We start from the raw sequence: 18693 nt of genomic DNA, 5'->3' as shown, positions 1-18693 counted from the left end.
CAATATCAAACAGCTTAAATTACTTTTTAGCAGTTGAGTTGATGCCCTAAGGAACAGCCATAATGTGCCTTCTAAATAGAATCAGAGCCAAAAGGAACAGGCTTAAGAAATCTCCATCAATGTGTTAATTCATTATTCCATATGTATGCAAGAACTTCCCGTGTGTGTATTTCTGTCCTAGTGCAGAGAGGAATACAAAATAATATAGGACACCTTCCTTGCCCTGAAGGAATGTCTAGTTTAGCTGTAAGAGGAATACGTATGCAAAAAAATTTTTAGTAGTAATGCAAAGAATTTTGTGGTTAAGTATCACTTATTTTGTTGTTAGTGCCCTTGAGTCGATTCCAACTCCCAATGACCCCGTGGACAGCAGAGCAGACACTTCTCCAATGTTTTTGTGTCATCCTCTCACTGTCCGGTGCAGACAATGCTCTGCTGCTATTCATAGGGTTTTCAGGGCCAATTGTTTTTCTGAAGTAGGTGGGTGGCCAGGTCTTTCTTCTTAGTTTGTCCAATCTGGAGGCCCTGCTGAAATCTGTCCATCATTGGTGACTCTGCTGGTATTTGAAATACTGGTGGCATAGCTTTCAGCATCATAGCAACAAGCAGCCTACACAATATGACAACTGACAGACAGGTGGTGTGGTTCCCTGACTGGGAAAAAAACCCAGGCCAGTGGCAGTGAGAGTGTCAAATCTTAACCACTAGACCACCCGTTGGTGGTCCAGCAATCAATTATTAGTATTAATAGAATAAAAAGGATGTCAAGAGAGCCCCCTATTGGAGGAGCTGGAACCTGAGCCAGGCAAGCCTTTGCTCAACGTCCACAGGCAGATGAATCAGAGCGATGATTCATCGCCATCATTGACAAACTGCTTGGGGACAGCTTATTTACCCTCTCTTTCACTCAGTTTCCTTCTCTATAAATGGAGATATGGTTATCACAAAGGATTTTTATAGGCATCGAGTGAGATAAAAGTAAGACACAGAGAGTCGAGCATAGTAAGTGCTCAAACAGCTGTATTTTTTTTCCAAGCTGGCGAAAATAACTGCTTGAGCTGGGCTTGGAGTTCAACTGAGTGCGTCATTTTCAAAGAAAGGCACAGTATTTTTGAGTGGGTGGCTTTGCAGAGATGCAGTTTGGGACTACAACGAAGGGAGGCACTAGGCAAAGAGGTGGAGGAGGAAGGGAACAGAGAGAGGAAGAAAAGAGGAATAACAGAGGAAAAGAAGAGAGAGAAGAAGAAGAACAAGGAGGGGGAGGAGAAAGAGTGTGGTTCTCTGCTGCTTCTACTCTCTGCCCTTTTCTGTTTCGAGCATGTCATGTCACAGCTAAATTAGGCCAGATTCAGAGTGTCCTGACACATCAGGCAGAGAGGTTGGACTTTATAGTTAAACAAGTGACTTAGGAAGTTTGCAGTAAGTACTTCAGGAATGGGGAGAGAGAGAGAGAGAGATAGAGACAGAGATAGAGGTGAGAGAGAGAGAGGAAGGAGCGAAGGAAAGAGAGAACAAGACCATTGGGAGCATACCAAAAGTCCAAAAAGAAAAAAGTTGTCTAGTCCCATTGATGACATTGAGAATGAGGAAAGGATGGGTGTAAGAAATATCATGAAGAAGGGCCAGCCCGGTGGCACAGCGGTTAAGTTCACACATTCTGCTTCTCGGCGGCTGGGGTTCGCCAGTTCAGATCCCTGGTGTGGACATGGCACCCCTTGGCACGCCATGCTGTGTTAGGCATCCCACGTATAAAGTAGAGGAAGATGGGCATGGATGTTAGCTCAGGGCCAGTCTTCCTCAGTAAAAAGAGGAGGATTAGCAGCAGTTAGCTCAGAGCTAATCTTCCTCAAAAAATATATATATATATTATGAAGAAATAAGTAACAGTGTCAACAACAGTGTCAACAACAACAACTTGGTGATTGGTCAAATAGAGGACAAAAGAGGGGCTGGCCCTGTGGCCGAGTGGTTAAGTTTTCCTGCTCCACTTCAGCAGCCCAGGGTTTTGCCAGCTCAGATCTTGGGTGTGGACCTAGCACCGTTCATCAAGCCATGCTGAGGTGGCATCCCACATAGCAGAACCAGAAGGACCTACAACTAGAATATACAACTATGTACTAGGGGGCTTTGGGGAAAAGAAGAAAAGAAAAATAGCAAAAGAAAGATGAGTGACAAAGTTTATGCTGAAGTATCAAGCCCAGGAAACAGGGTAATGGTGACATCACTTAAGGAAAATTGGGGTTCTGCAAGTGGAATTTCATTTTGCAACATCATAAATTTCCAAAGTGACAATGGTCATTATGGAACAAATGTTTATCTGTTATCTGTAAATTAACGGCTATGCTTAGGATAACTTTATAATGCAAACATGGTAAATATATGTATATATAAAGGTTTAATAATATAATTTAAATGGATAGAATCTAATTTTGTGATCATTGATGGGCATAAGACAAAATAGACAACTGGGATTTATGACATATTCCTCCTTGGATAAAAAGGATCTTTTCTCAGATTAAGAAAATGGGGGCCAGCCCCATGGCCAAGGGGTTAAGTTCGCACGCTCTGCTTTGGTGGCCCAGGGTTTCACCAGTTTGGACCCTGGGCACGGACATGGCATCACTCCGTCAGGCCATGCTGGGGCGGGGTCCCACATGCTACAACTAGAAGGACCCACAACTAAAATATCCAACTATGTACTGGGGGGATTTTGGGAGAAAAAGCAGAAAAAAAGAAGAAGACTGGCAACAGTTGTTAGCTCAGGTGCCAATCTTTAAAAAAAAAAAAAAAGAGAATGGTTGGCTAAATAACAATTCTAGTGTTTTTCAGCTTTGGGGATGTAATGAATTTTCAAGTCAGAACAACAAACTACATCTGCAAAACATCCATAATTCTTTTCTTTCAACTAAGAAAATGTTGGTAGAGAGGGACATATGATTTAAAGAGAGTCTAGAGGCAAGAAGAGATGAAATATTTAAGTTGCTTCTGCTCATAAACTTTTAGATTTCTGCCTTGGAAGAGCTGGGCTGACATCCTTTTGCAGAATGTATGAATGACGTATTTTGCAAATGATAGACATGCGCCCTTCTTCACCCACTACAGAGACAAATCATTCTTAATTTTAAGCCTTGGGAAGATTTTCCCATCCACCTGCTTTTCTTTCTGTTCCCTCTTGCTTTGCTCTTTTATTTGTTTCAGCCACATTTCATTTTAAGATCCTCTTCAAAATAGGAGAGCCATGCAGTCACATCCTTATACTAAATCCTTGAATAGTTTTCAGGATTAGGTATAATTTTATTAGAAGTAGAAGATTGCATTTCCCATTTCAAACTCCCCCACTAGATGTTGGGGGGCAGCGTGATTGAAAGAATATGCTGCTTGGGTCAGCAAGATTTGGAATTAAAATGTACTTCTAATACTAGAAATTTGTGAGACTAGCATTGACCTATGGCGACTTGACAGCATGTTGGTTCCTCAAAAGAGACTTGGATTCCATTCAGGTCTTTAATGAAGACTTTGGCCTGTTTTATTTTACTCAATCGAGTTTTCTGAACCACATTCTCTGGTTCCTATGGGAGAGATGCCAGCCTAAATATCAGCACCTGTAACCTATTTCTCATTTAGGGTTGCCATGCCTGAGGGTCTAATTGGCATGAGCCAGTTTATATTTGGAAGCTATTAATGGCTAATGACTGAATTGGCAATTCTTGAGACATCCAGTTCAATGAAGCAAGAGGAAAAAGTATAATTCACAAGTGCCATAGTTAGGTCAATAAATGTCATCAGCAACAAGCACGAAAGTTGGGCTTGGCTGCCAAGCGTAATACTAGATCAGATGTCTTCATCTGGTACCCGCTTAGGTCAATGGGCTAATGTACTTGCATGGAGATGAGAGTATGGAACGTAAACCGATGTTCTTAAAGTTCTTAATTTCAGATTGTCTAAATTCGGATTTCAGTTCAGGATTCTCTTCATACATGTTCAGCCTCTAGACCCATCTCAGAAATACAAAGACTTCTTGAATTGGAGAAGCGTGGTCCTTGTAAGGAAAGAAAAGTGAATAAGTGGAGAGGAAGGGGAGAAAAAGGAACATCAACGTGGTCAAAACATGTTCAATCAGAGAGTTACATTTTTTTTGGCACAAAAATACGGACAAAAAATAGAGAGAAAATAAGGTACATGCTTCATGTATAACAACTGTTACTCTCATTAGCCATTTTGCTCCAAAAATCACTATCCATTGATCTACCCCTCTGAGCTACCATGACAGTAATCTCAGAAGTGGAATTGTAGGTTTTCCCACAGTTGCCTCTGCCACTGTCATAAACCCTTTGGAAGCTTAGAATACCCCACTAGACTGCCTCATTGGCTTCAGGTAAATCATATTTCACGCTGAGCAAGTAATAAATTAACACGTTACTAGCAATGAAGGGAAATTTGCTGAATAATGGCAGTAGTGTTATAATTAGGAAGAAGCGGCAGGGTGGTCCAGTGGAAAAGAATTGGAAACCTGGATTCTAGAACTTGGCTGCCATTAATAGCACTATATTGGACAAATTGGTTAATCTTTCGGGAGCATGCCACCCACCACCTCTTTGCATTTATTCTGCCATTCCTTCAGCTAGATTACATCATTCTCCTCTACTGGCAAACTCTGCTCTTCCCTTAAGACAAGCCTAAATAAATAAAACGTTCTCCTTGAAACTAAAAAGGAGGGTAAGGAGAAAGGGGAAAGACTTTCATCCAGTTCTGCATCACCTCATGCTTCTAAAGTGAGCTCTATACTTTCTCTCTCTCTCCCTCCCACTCATTCGACACAGCAGTGTTAAACGAATCTTCCGTTTTCATCATGTCATCCCGTTACTCTAAAACAGCCATCTCCCAATCTCTACAGCATCCAGTCTAAATAAAATACCAGCGTGTAAGGGCCTGCATAATCTTTTCCACTATAACCATCCCACTTCCCCATGCACTTTCTTCTCTTTACGAAGCTGGTCAAGCATCTCCTGAATTTAAATCGCTTAATTCTACGGCTGAGCATTTGCTCATACTGTTTTCTGGGCTGCGGCTGCCCTCCCATCATGGTGCCCAAATCTCAGCTATCTTTGAAGAAAAATCCCCCCCGTTACCTCTGTGGAGCTTTCTTTCTTAACCATTCCAACCATTGATAATTTCCTTCTCATAGTTTCTCTCCTACCGCTTAAAATCATGTCATATAATTTTAGCTCTTAATTAGGTACAGTTTTGCATCCATTGCTATTCTATTCTTCATAGGTTTTGAAGGATAACTGGGACAGAAAATTGCAATTTTGTCATTGAGAAATTTGAGAAAACTAACCAGCGGCAAATCCACAGCTATACCAGACAGTTCCTTTGACAATGTGGGAGGCACTACCTCATGCCCCGCTTCTCTGGCTTATATTTTTTTTCCATCTTCTGCCCACATCACTCTCCGGGGCTGCATTTGAGCCAGCTGGAGTCCATCCAGAAACAGATTCAAATAGACAATAGGCCAACGAGAATTCCCATCTTCCTTGATTAGATGTGAAATTGTATAGCTGGGTGTCACTCACATGCCAGCCACTCAGGATTCTATGTTATCAATTAATTTCTCTTGAGAGCTGAACTGAGGAGATTGTGACAATCCTGCTTTTAAGGACCTGTAAAATTATGGCTAGACCAGAATTTCAGAGATAGCGCCAATTACATAGACCTGTCCCGCCTAAATGAATATATCTACTATCTGTGGCATAACATAAACTAAAATGTCCTGTAAACACCATCGTAAATCCTATTGGATGTGGTTTTTTGTTTGTAGGGGGATTTGATCGTAAAAATTCTTTGGCTAAGAGTCATTCTCATTTGTAGGACAATTAGCCAGTGAGATGAGAGACTGTAAATTACTTAGAAGAAGGAGGAAATTATCACACATTCTGTCAAAGCTACTGGATCTTCTTTCTTGTAGCTTTCTTCAATAATTTAGAATCGGGATAGGTTTTCCAGGAAAGGCATATAAGATACCATAGAGTCACAGAATGTTAGAGGTATACCTAAAGATTATCTAAGGAAAATCTCTCATTTTACATCGGAGGAAACTGAGGACTGGGGATATTCAGAGACCTGACTAAAATCACAAGACTCATTCTTACCAGAGAGTTTATCAAAGAGTGCAAGTCAGTGAAACCCTACCAGGACTAAAGGGAGTTCATGTGTCTATCGCACATTAGGACCTAGCAAGAACGTGAAGGTATGAGCCCAGCTCTCTCTGTGACTGTGGGTCCTCTTGCTGAGTGCTATGATGAATAATCAGGTACCGAAGAGAATTCTTGAGACTGGAAAAAATACCAGAAAAAGGTATATTCCTTGTTCAGGTGTATTCCTTGCAGAAAATCCACTCTAAAGAAAATACTCATGCACTGTTGCTATGCATGATCTGAAAGTATGTAGTTTTATTATAGAGAACCTTCTTTGTAAAGGCATTTTTTTAACCTATGCCAAAAGAACGTGACCCAAATGATGACGACAATATTAATCATTATTCCTTCAAAACATCTTCACTTGAGCCAAATCACTGGAACTTGCAATCGTTGAGTATGCAAAGCAGATACGCCATTTCTGCACACCAGAGGACAAGCTCCAGTCTACAGGGCTAATGAGTGGAGTAACCAGCGTTAGAAGCCATGTCTTCCAACTCCCACTTCACTGCTCCACTTTAAGTAATTCAAAATATATCACATTTTCTCAATATTAGGGAAACATGTTGCATTTGAACAGTAGAGCTGTTCCTCACTAATGTCACCTCATTGAGAAATAAACATTTGAAATACTTCCACAGGTACTGGAATTTTCCCAAGAGAAGATTAAGAGCAACATTCTCCATAGCTTAATAAATCACGTGAGTGTACATACCATTATATATCTATATAATTTATGTTTAAAACTGATTTATTTGTAAAATAAATAAAATCAATCATTACTGGATTATAAATTATTTCATAGTCGTTCACTTACATTTTTCATTTTGTACTATAAAGAATAACAATTTAATAATTCAAAATAAAAGATTAACTTAGAATGTTTAACTGTGGTTTCGACTTTTTGAAAAAGAGTTTTATTTTTAGAACATGTTCCAGATTTCCTTTGTTGTTGTTGTTGTAAGTATCCAAAGGAATCCATTATGATTTTCAGAGCAATGACAGAAATATGTCACAGGAAAAAATAGTATTTTCATTTACATTGTTAAGTTATTGGTCATATTTCAATCCACTGGAGAAGGTGATTGCAAATCTGGTTAGAATTATAAAGAAATCAGGCCTACCAATATTACAATTTCTGATGAAAGAGAGAATTCTGTTGAGAGTGTGAAGATAGTGTGGTGGAATAATTACCTGTTTGTCATAAAGCTAAGCCTTATTTCAGTGAATGCTGAAAAGAGATTCTATGAACAATTATTTATTTGGTCCATAAGAATATTTTGTTCATAATTTTTTCAACTAAGGCTATGCGTTGAACACATACGTAAAACACGCTTTCCTATTTCGTATTCTATTTGTATCTCAGCTGTTGTCTATAATGAAAATGAAGAAGGTCATTTTCACTACTCAACAGGAGAACCAGAAGAAATAAAGCTGAGCTCTTACCACACTCTTTACAGCTCTATTCTGCCATTGAGCAGCAAGTGCCCTTGAATTTCTATGACCTTTTCTCAAATATGTTCATAATCTCCACCAAAAAGCCCACATAAAATGGCTGTTAAGTAAAAAACAGCACCAAAAAAAGATGCAAGTCCTCGCAGGAGGAATATAACTCAAAAGGCATGACACGTAGAGGGAGAGCATCCTTCTCGTTTCTCTCACTCGTCACAGAGACCCTTAGCTCTTGTCTTCAGCTTGTTACATACATGGACAATGGACTTTCTTAGTCTGTACTCCACTACAATTTGTAAGTCCTCTAAGGTTTCATATAATTTGATTTTTCCCAGGTTATGGAATACGCATCCCTTAATTTGTATAACAGTTTATACTTTCTAAAGTGCTTTCAAACATTCATTTGATTTTGACAACCCTGTGGAGCATGTCACACAACCACGTACCTGTGCCCCCTCTAAAGAAGAAGAAACAGAGCCACAGTCTTAGGTAATATGCACTGAAAAATATTTAGGGGTACAAGACCATGACATATGCAACTTACCCTCATCGAGTTCAAGGAAAAAAATATATATATTTACATAGAGAGAGAGAGAAAGGGAGAGCAATTGATAAAGGAATGGGGGCAAATTGTTAATAATAGATGAATCTGAGTAAATTTTGTATGCAAGCATTTTTTTCATTACTCTTGCAACTTTTCTGTAAGTTAGCTCAACTCTCCACACTTCAGTTTTTTTTGTTTTTTAAAGATTTTATTTTTTCCTTTTTCTCCCAAAGCTCCCTGGTACATAGTTGCATATTTTTAGTTGTGGGTCCTTCTAGTTGTGGCGTGTGGGATGCTGCCTCAGCATGGCTTGATGAGCGGTGCCATGTCCGCGCCAGGATTAGAACCAGCAAAACCCTGGGCCTCCGAAGCAGAGCTCATGAACTTAACCACTCAGCCATGCGGCTGGCCCCAGCACATTTCAGTTTTCTTAATAATTGTTTTCAAATACAAATTTTTTGAAAAGATACAGAGAAGTAAAATCATTTGCATATGCTAAAAGAGATGAGTCGAGGAGAAGTGAAGAACCAGAATGCAGGTCTTCTGTTTCTCCACACTTCCTCCAAATCTGTACTCTATTTCTGTATAAACTGTAAAACTCAAATTTCTATATAAACTGAATACTTTAATTTTCACTTAAAGTATTTATAAACCACAATCACACCTTTTGCCAGTCACCAATAATTAGTACCATAGCTCAGTGACAACTCAGAATTATTTATTATTTAGCTATAACTTTTATTTATATATGGTATTATCTATTGCAAATCATTTTTACGACCCTGTTTTATTTGATTCTCAAAATGCTTTGAATGAAGTAGATATCACAGGCATTACTGGATCCACTTTACAGATTAAGAAACAGGCTGTGAAGGTTACTTATATCATTATTGTTCATGGCTACTAAACGGCAGTCCTATTCTGCAGACAGACACTCAAGCCTAAAATTCTAGAACCAGTACTCTTTCCAGTATATCCTCTTGACATTCCAATGCTTTTTCATTGGCCCTAATGACCCTATCTAAAACTTCTAGGGATCGTGTTATATTTAGCAATAGAAAAAATAAAATTCTCTTAAAGAACTAAACAAAATGACTGAGAAAGATGCCTATGTTTTATTTACTGATATTATATATAATAACAGCTGAGATTTATTGAGTACCTACCTGTCCTGTGCAAGCTAGTGCTTTATATAATTACTCAATTTAATTTTTTCAACATCTCCATGACACAAAATTCTCATGGTCTCTATCACACAAACAAGGAAACAGGGTCTGAGAGCTTGACCAACTTGACTGAGGTGATGGACACATGGGGGCCCAGGCAAGACATGGACCACTCCAGACCCCCTACCATTAATTATATACTCCTTATTCCACATTTTCCCTTGTTTCCTTTCAGCTCAGTTGATATTTTAACCAATTTCTTTTCCAAATATTCAGTAATTTTTAAATTCTGCAACTGAGAAAATTCCTTCCAGGAACATAGTTTGTAAGTTTGGAAAAGCATCTGTATGAAAAAGCAAGTACCACGTCTTATTTGCATCACCAGCAGCCCCTGGCACATATTAGCATTCAGTGAATGTTTGTTAAATGAATGAATGATGTTTGCAGCTCTCTATTAAAGAGACGTCATGATCTAAATACTTAAACACAAGACCTAAAAATTCAGTTGGTTCAATTTGCCAAACCTCAGCTTTACAGCAAAGCACACAGTTTAAAGCCACACAAAAAAAAAAGAAAAAAGAAGAAAACAAATTTCATGTTTTGTTTCTTTTTTAATTTTTAAGCCAATCTTTGGAAAGCTGAACTGCTCTGTCAATAATCTGACAGATGTGGCTTTTGGTTTTCTGGATAACCTCTTTTAGAATTTAATCTCTTGTGTGTATGACAAAAAGTGACGCTCAGTCTCCCTTCCAGTTGGACTTTATGATTTTGCCCTCTGCTGTAACCACTTAGGATAAAAAGAGGTGAACACAGCTGGCTCACTAAGGCGCCCTCACAGGTCCCTGCTGAGCAATGATGCTGCAAGGGACCCGTCAAGGAAGACGTGAGCTCAAAATAAGTGGCCAAGTACATACGATATGCTTTTCCACCTCTCTTCTTCCTACCCATGCTTCCAGCCATCCCTTTGGTGGTTTCTTACCATTCCAGAGTTTCTGATAATATTCATTTCTATATATTTTTCCCCCAACAAGAATGCTTAGGTGACATGAGAGTACCACACTTGCCTATCTCCTTCCTTCTTTAGTAACACGGCCTTTGTACTAGCCCACCACACAGACACCTTAAGTGCACGGCTTAACTTCACTGCAATGTAAGGGGATTTCAGGCTAAAAACTGCATTCGTGGAAGTCAATCACACATCGGGTCTCAGGTTACTCAGCTTGGCACCAGTTTAAAGCATTACAGCCATTCCTTTCAGGCGCTGCCCGTTATCACTCCCTTTGCTGTCCATCACCCTTGCCTCAGGCTCTGGCTCTTAGCCTCTGGTTCTTCTCACTAATGCACCTGCCAATCCCAGACGCGGGTACTTGTGGGTTCTGCAGAACCAGGCTTTTTCCTGTCTGGGTCTCAGCACATCCTCTACAAGCACGTCTCAGAGTGTGCAACCTCTGCAGTCGGCTGTGTCCAGGACCCTGTCGCCTACACCTCCTGCCTTCTCTTTATCTTCTCTGCCCAGTCTGCACTCCTGTGCTTTGCCCCAGCTCCTGCTCTCTGATCATATGATTTGCAGTTGCAATTTATTCCCTTACCTGTTCACAAAAAAGACTGGAGGGAACCAAGTGGAATCAGCACATACCAAATTTATTGGCTGTTGCCTCCTCCTTTTTTCTATGTCTCTTTAATCCACTGTTTTCTAGTGAAAGCCTTCTTAGGATTCCTAACCCCAACTCCAACACCTTGAGTGTACCTGATCCCCTTAATAAGTCTTTGTCCCTGGGGCTGAAGTCACAACCATAACATTCAGGTTATTATTAATGATTATCAATCACCATCTTTTTTGTTTTGGTGAGGAAGATTGGCCCTGAGCTAACACCCGTTGCCAATCTTCCTCTTTTTTCACTTGAGGAAGATCATCGCTGAGCTAACATCTGTGCCAATCTTCCTCTATTTTGTACGTGGGACGCCACCACAGCATGGCTTGATCAGCAGTATGTAGGTCTGTGCCCGGGATCCCAACCCACGAACCCCAGGCCACTGAAGTGGAGCACGCGAACTTAACCACAGTGCCACCGGGTCAGCCCCAATCACCATTTTTTTTAAAGACATCCCTACTGTTTTCCCTCTATATCATTTAATATCTACATTTAAAGACAGAAACCTGGACAACCATTGTCAGGGTCACCCCTTGGCTAATGCTCACTGGAAAAAGGGCTATGTTCTTTACTCGCTCAGGGCAAATAATAATGATGGAGCGCTTAGGCCAGGAGCACCCTAGAAGACTCCCAGAAAAGGAAGGAGAAACTGAATGCTACCGAGTACCTACCACACGCTGGGCTGCTGTTCCCTGTCAGACTTCATTATTCCCATACTAGTCTTTCTGCTTATAAGTAAAGGAACTAGACAAAAAAACTGCATGCCTGTAGAGCTGGGATTTGGACCCAAATCAATTTGTCTCTAAAAACCAATGTCGTCTCTCAAAAGAAAGTCCTATATAAATGCTAAACAGTGAAACCCAGTCATTAATTACATGAGGAGTCTACCCTTTCCTGTAATTTGTACCTTTTTTTTCCCAGACTAATTAATTTCCAACGCAGGTAAAGAGACTTCTTCCCACAATTTACTAGGCTTTTTGATAAAAAGCTAAATGAATGTTTGCTGTGAAGCTGGTGAGGAAGAGAACACTGAGATTCCAATAAGAAATTGTTAACTGGTGTGCAACACCATGCCTATTAAGAGCAGAACGACTCCTATGGAGTACGCGGACTGGTCCATACACTGCTTGTTGAAGGCTGGCCGAAGCGGGCTCCTGACCAAGCCAGCCCTGAGAGGGTTGGAACCACACTATGGGTGCTTTAGGATCTAGGGCATCACAATGAACACGCTGCTCAGGGTTTTCCATAAGGCATTATTACTGTTGTAAAGAAGAAAGACATACACGCTTACTTAATGTTTTCCCTTGATTTACGTGTCCTTGCTTCCTAAATCATTTCCAGAAATTCTTAGGAAATGTGAAAGGAATTTATCAAATAAATGTGTTATCTCTTCCTCCAGCAGAATGTCAGTTCACTTCTTGAAAGATCCCCTCCAAATTCTTCTTCATTTCCAACTGATGTTAACACACTTGAATATACACACCATAATTAGGAAGCCAATTTATTCCGTTAATTTGCATCAGTCTAAATAATTTTTCCTGACAGATGACTTCCGTTCTAAGTACCAAGTACCTTTTAATCCTAGGCAGGTTATTGCTAAGGATAAATGATTTCACGTTTCTCATAAAGATGCCAGTCATTAAGAATATTAACACAAATTCCTTCCCCTTGAATAGAAACGAGCTGTCATTTTAGCAATGTTGCTGCGTCAGCCTTTCTATTGTCAAACACAACAAATGATGAGAAAATCAATTTACTCTTTAGAATTAGTCAAGTGAGGAATCCTTTGAAGTGGGGGTGCAGGGTTTGCTGGATTCTATAATCACATAAAAGCAAGTATTGTATATATGTTGGTAAAATGTTGTGAAATTTAATGAGAACTATTTGCTGCCATGGACCTTCCAGACAGACTCTATCTCTGAAAAAGAATTCCCCACTCCTAAAATAGAGGTTTGATGAGCACCAGATGTGGTTTAAATGAACCCTTGTTCAACCGAACTAAGAATATATTTTGATCAGAATGAGGCACAGTCCAGGAGAGAGGGGAAGCGACCGTAACACAGCCTTGGTGTTAAGGTTGGTTGGAGAGTTTGAATATATTTATTTACTCTATAAAGCTTCTCTTATAAGGCAGAATGCAAATGAGCTTTTAATTAATACTTTCTAACAGTTGGAGATACCACACATGCTGCTTATGAAACAATTTACAATTTACTTTGTAGTCCAAGAATGTGTGGAGGAAAGCAGCTCAATGGGTAGCCACTACCTTTAGAGCGGGAGTAGATACTCCTAGTCCTGGCGCTGGTCTGTAAGTTCCACAGCTTGGTTTCCCCACCCATAAAGGGAAGATTAGATCGTTGTTCAAGAATGACAAGCATTTCATATTTGGAAGTGGCTAAATAATGAAGTGCCTGGATTCTATAGAAAGGCTGAGGAGAAAAGAAGATTAATTTCAAACCAAAATCTAGTACAAACATGACCTTCCTACTGTAAATCCCATGACTAGGAAAAGAAATTACATCTAGAGCTTTGTTTCTAGGGCTGAGAATTTGGAAATAAATTAATATTGGGATGTTTCAGACGGAAAAAAAAAAAGATCTGTTTATTATAATCTCTTGTCTGTGGAGATGAGAAAAATTCTTTCTCCTGCAATTTACTGAAAGAATGCAGTCAGTAAAGATTTAAATGACAGGAATGGAAGGGTCATCATTTTATTCCTTTGCCTTGGGGCAGGGCTACAGTTAAGCCATCCCAGGAAAGAGAACAATGCTCTTGCTCCCAAAAATCTCCAGGTGAGAATAGTAAAAATTAAAAAGAGCAGATGGGAAAGCTCAGGGGCTGTGAAATTAATAAAGGTCAGTTCAGGCTGACACCATTTCAGTTAAAATTCATTTCTATTTGCAAATAGCCTGACACTTAGCGAAACTCCAAAGGATGTGATATTTGGCACTAGCTCTCTGAAAATTCCGTTCAGTATTAGTATTAGTTTCTGGTCATCCTGTTGGTGAGGGAGGGAGTCCTGCCCGAGGGTTCTGGGATAACCACACGCAGGACATCTGACACTGGACACATGGGATAAACAGCACTTTATTGCTCACGTATACCAAGAGCCCCAGGGGAGCAGGGCACTACACGCCACGTAGGGCCACTCAGAGGTTGCATTCAGGAACAGAGTCAACAAGAAGAGGCTGTGGGGGCAGGCTTTGTAGTAATGAGAGGGTGAGTTGTACCCTGGTTCCCAGGAGAGGACACGATTGGCTTGTCTATGATTGTGTGGGCTGGCGGGGAAGTGAAACCCATCAGGTTGAGGACCTGGTGGAGTACAGCTGGTCCAGCTGGAGGAGAACTAGCCAGGTGGGGAGGCTTTCCCACTGTGGGAGAGGGGGCAAAGCAGGGGACAGGAGAACTCACAGGCCTTTGGGCAGAGATATCAAGGGAGCACGTGAAATCTTAGGCCTTACAAGCCGGTCATCCATATAAACTGTGTCAGATCATATGATGCTCACTTTCTTGGCTATACCTGACCCTTCTAAGAGTAATGTTTCTGTCACACCTATTGTGTCTCCTGTGAAAACAGTTGTTTTTGACTGGGTTGATAAACATGGGGGTGTAAGCAGTTTTCTAGCAAGAGTACTCTCAAGCCAAAGCTTTATAATTAGCTAAATGATTCATGCAGAAGTAACCTTTGCTACTCATTTGGATTGGAATGAAAAGATGAAGAGAGCCCTAAATCATCCAGACAAAGCTCATATTTAAGTCTTCATTTGATTTTAATTTGTCATGAGGTGAATGTTGACCAACTTTAGACTTATAGCCAAAGGGCCAAAAAAACGGTCTAGCTTGCTGAAGTGAAGGTATTCCTGCCTTCGTTTTTTAAGAAGAATACTGTCAGGAAACACAAGCAGGTCAGACTCTCTCTCACCTTCCCCGAGACTTAACAAGTGAGGAGTTAAAGGACACGGGGAGGCCAGTACACTCAGCAGAGCTTGGACATCTGCAGTTAGTGTTGGACCTGTCATAAAGTCTTAGGCGAGGCACTTCATCTCTCCGGACCCCAAGTTCTGTGCTTTCTTAATGAAGAAGTTAAACTAGATCAAGTGTTTTAAAATATTTTTTTTAGTAAAACCCTTGTTTCAAACAAAATCTAAAATCACCCTATAAAACAGATAGAAATGAAGCTCTTTTTGAATCCAATGAATGGAGCCTAAGCCCAATTGACCTGCCCCGCCCCCACATTTGCTCCACCCCTCCCCCAAGATTCCCGAATCACTTCCATGAAAGCCTAAGGCTTCTTGGAACCCAGCTTGAAAACCAGCAGAAGAGATACTATCTAAGGTTCCTTCCAATTTTCAGCAGAATGGAAAAATCAGAGACTACGCAGTCAGACAGACTTAGGTTCAAATCCTAGTTCTTTCACTTCCTAAGCTGTATGACCAGTTTTCCCATCGGTAAAGTAAAGATAAAAGAGCTCTATTTTAGCACAATTGCTAGGTTGAGAAGGCATGTAAAGCATCTACCCAGTGCCTGAAACCTAGTAGGGACTCAGGAAAGGTAGCTATAATAACTGTTATGGCTCTGACTTGAGCAGAACAAAATGAGGGAAGATCCTATACTTGAACCCCTAAATTACAATGAGACCTCTGTCATTTCTGAAGCTAAAAACTTCAAGAACTTGAGGCTAAAGTTGCTCTTTTGAACCTGAATTGGTTTTTATTCTTCCAAATTAACGGAGGTGGGAAAATTCTTCTAATTCACTGAACATTCTGTATGCAGTGGAGACGGTGTACTGTGTGGACACACCCCAAGTCTTTTAAATGACACCATGGTTGATCCAACCACCACAGACGGAATTTAAAGCACGTTGCTTTCACCAAAGAATAATAGGGGAAATGTCATTAAGAACATGCTAATACTAAACCACAAGAAATTCAGTACCTGATGGCTCATGTTCTGTATTTCACCGTGTATCATAAAACAATTCACCAGAGAGCCATTGTTCGTTTTTGAGCTGCTGTTATGATAGCCTGCATTCTTTCAATAGTGGAGGAGTTCCTCCATAAAATGCATCCTAGAAGTCTGTGAGTTCTGAATATCTCACCTTTTGGGAATTTTCCCAGCATTCTGTTAAGTAAGCTCCATTTTATAGGCCCTCTAATGTGCCGTAGCAGAGGCTCAGGAATGCCAGCATTCCTGTTATCCTCATGAACTTTAGGCCCTAATGGACGCAGACTCAAGTAAAGTTTAGACTCTCCTCTCCACGTTTTATAAAGCTTTCTCTTTTTGTTTTTTGCTGAGGGAGATTCGCCCTGAGCTAACATCCACTGCCAATATTCCTCTTTTTGTATGTGAGCCACCACCACAGCATGGCCACTGACAGACCAGTGATGTAGTTCAGTACCCGGGAACCGAACCCGGGCTGCTGCAGTGGAGCGCACTGAACTTAACCACTAGGTCACCAGGGCTGGCCCTTTTTTTTTTTTTTTAATTTATGGAAATTTCCACACATACACAAAAGCAAAGGCCGTCACAAACCCTCATAAGCCTATTGCCTCATAAGCCACAGCTCCAACATCAACACCTTGCCACCACATGGCGGCTTTCAGCTGAGCCCATGGAGGTTCCACAGGCCCTTTCACTCCAAGACTGATGACCCAGGTAAGATCGGCCAACACTCATTCAGCAGCTGCTTCACCCAGGCCCCTGGTCCCAGGCCACCCCAGAGAACCACACAAGGTCCCAAACCCAGGAAGCCAGATAACACATGCATTCCAACAGAGAAGCCAAGTCAATAGGGAGAAAGGGGGAAATTTGGGAAGGCTTGTCGGGAAGATGGGATCTGAACTGAACTTTGAAGGGAACGGAAGTGTGGACATTCCAGGGGGAGGAGGAGGATGTGAGTAAGGAGAGGAAGTGAGGGAACTGAAAGGCCAACTTTAGAGAGTGATTCATATTCTAATGTGGTGGGTAGGTGAGGTGAGGGCCAGATGGGAGGCGGGAAATGAGTGTGGAGACACACGGAAGCTTCGAATGCCAGGATGAGGAAGGCCCTGACATGTTGGGGAGCCATTTCGGGAGCGGGGCAGGATAATAATCACCTAAAGAAAATAGGAGGTAGCAAGTGCGGGAGGGAGGGCAGCAGCGGGTTTCGTGCTCAGGGTGAATCAGAACTTTCTCCACCCCAATCTCTGGGAAAGAACCCTCCGGCTCGGTTCGTGGCTCCCACAGAGAAAAGAGCAGCGAGATTTAAAATAGAGGATTAAAATAGAGGGTTCGGCCCTGGCACAGGGAACTCCCTACAAATCATCCTTAGGAAAACAAGAGACCAGGAATAAAGAGAAGCAGGAGAAGCACCTGGTCCGAGTCGCAGAAACATCAGTGTTTACTGAGCACTTGGTCTCTGGAACGCCTGCCTTTCCAAATACCACATCTTCCTCATCCACTCCATCCTGCCACAGGCAGCTACTGTGCCGGGCGCTCGGGGAGGGGGGAGCTGGAGCCGCAGGCCTGGAAACCCGGACTGCCCTCCCGCCGGTCCTGCCCCCGCCTCCCTCTCACCCACCCAGCCTTCCCCTCGCCGGCCGGCCAGCTGCAGCGCACTGTTTGTTTGCCGAGGTTTGCATGCACATATTGAGTTGCCTTTTTTTTCCAGTCAGTTCAGCAGTGTCCCGAAATTCACCCCCGGTGTAACTTCTGCCTCTGCTCCTCCTCTTCTTGGAACTGCCTTTTGTTTGTCTGGCAGCCCTGGTTCTACGGGGGTGTGTGATGATAATAATACGCGGGCTTATATAACCCGCTTCATCTTGCAAGCACTTCGCAGACAGTCCCTAATGCATCTTCGGGGCCGGTGGCGGTGGCGGGCCGGGCGGCTTTAGCGGCACATAGGAAACCCCAAGCCGAGGCGCGGAGGCCAGAGGGAGGGCAGGGAGGGTCAGAGGCCAGGCCTTCCTGGCCCCCCGCGTCTCGGAGGTCAGCGGAGATAAGGAACAATGACCCTCGCCCTCAGGAGGAGGAAGGAAGTCCCGCTGCCACCTTATCTCTGCTCCTCTGCACGCTCCCAGTTCCCAGAGCTTGTTCTCTAGAGAAGATTTCGAAGGCGGCTTTTGTAAGTACGATGCTCTGCTTTTGCTTTAAAAAGGAAGGAAGCAAACTTTCCTTACTGCCCTTGTCCGTTTCATATTAGTTATTCATTAGAATCGTTTCCCTCATTCAGAATCTTAGGTGATGGAAAGTGTGTTTCTGGCCAAAGTCCTCCACCCAATGGGGTTCCTCCTAAAAATAATAGGAGAGGAAAGAGGTTTCTGTTGATAATTCACTTGGCAAAATAGCACCCAGGAGAGGTGCCGAAATGGGCCACTTTCACTGCATCCTAGTCCTGTCTGACTGTTGTACACCCACACACACATGCGCTCACCCGGGAGTGGAGCTCTGGTTATTCACCTGGCTTGTTAGGCAGTGAGAAACTGATGCCACAACTTTGGTCTTCAATTTCTCTGCTTCCCGTGCTCATAATTTCAGGCAAATGTAACTGTTGGAAGTTTCTTTTCACACTATGAAATAAATCCCATCTTTCAGTGCAGGCTTGAAACTTGCGCTGGCTTCTGTAAACTCTGCAAAACCCGGTAACTATAGTGGATATGTGAATTGTAAGTTTTTCACTGCACAGCTGAAGAGTGTAAATGTTAAAG

General features: G+C 41.8%; 1 protein-coding gene across 34 annotated transcripts in view; it reads left to right on the top strand.

Moving 5' to 3' along the window:
* Positions 1 to 18693, top strand: part of SULF1 (sulfatase 1) — a 193084-nt gene that overhangs the window by 23688 nt on the left and 150703 nt on the right. For 10 of the 34 annotated variants that reach the window (XM_008514544.2, XM_008514552.2, XM_008514551.2 and 7 more), the window contains exon 2: positions 6836 to 6895. The exons of 13 other annotated variants lie outside the window; for them this stretch is intronic. The gene's annotated coding sequence lies outside the window, so the exon portion shown is untranslated. Of the gene's footprint in view, positions 1 to 6835; positions 6896 to 17757; positions 18111 to 18693 lie in introns of those variants that run through there. 11 more of the 34 variants (XM_008514548.2, XM_070630496.1, XM_070630488.1 and 8 more) reach the window with 3 other exon arrangements.

Source organism: Equus przewalskii, chromosome 8 (genome assembly GCF_037783145.1).
Source record: "Equus przewalskii isolate Varuska chromosome 8, EquPr2, whole genome shotgun sequence".
Taxonomy (NCBI): domain Eukaryota; kingdom Metazoa; phylum Chordata; class Mammalia; order Perissodactyla; family Equidae; genus Equus; species Equus przewalskii.
Note: the sequence above shows the minus strand (reverse complement) of the source record. Positions and strands in the feature narration are given on the sequence as shown.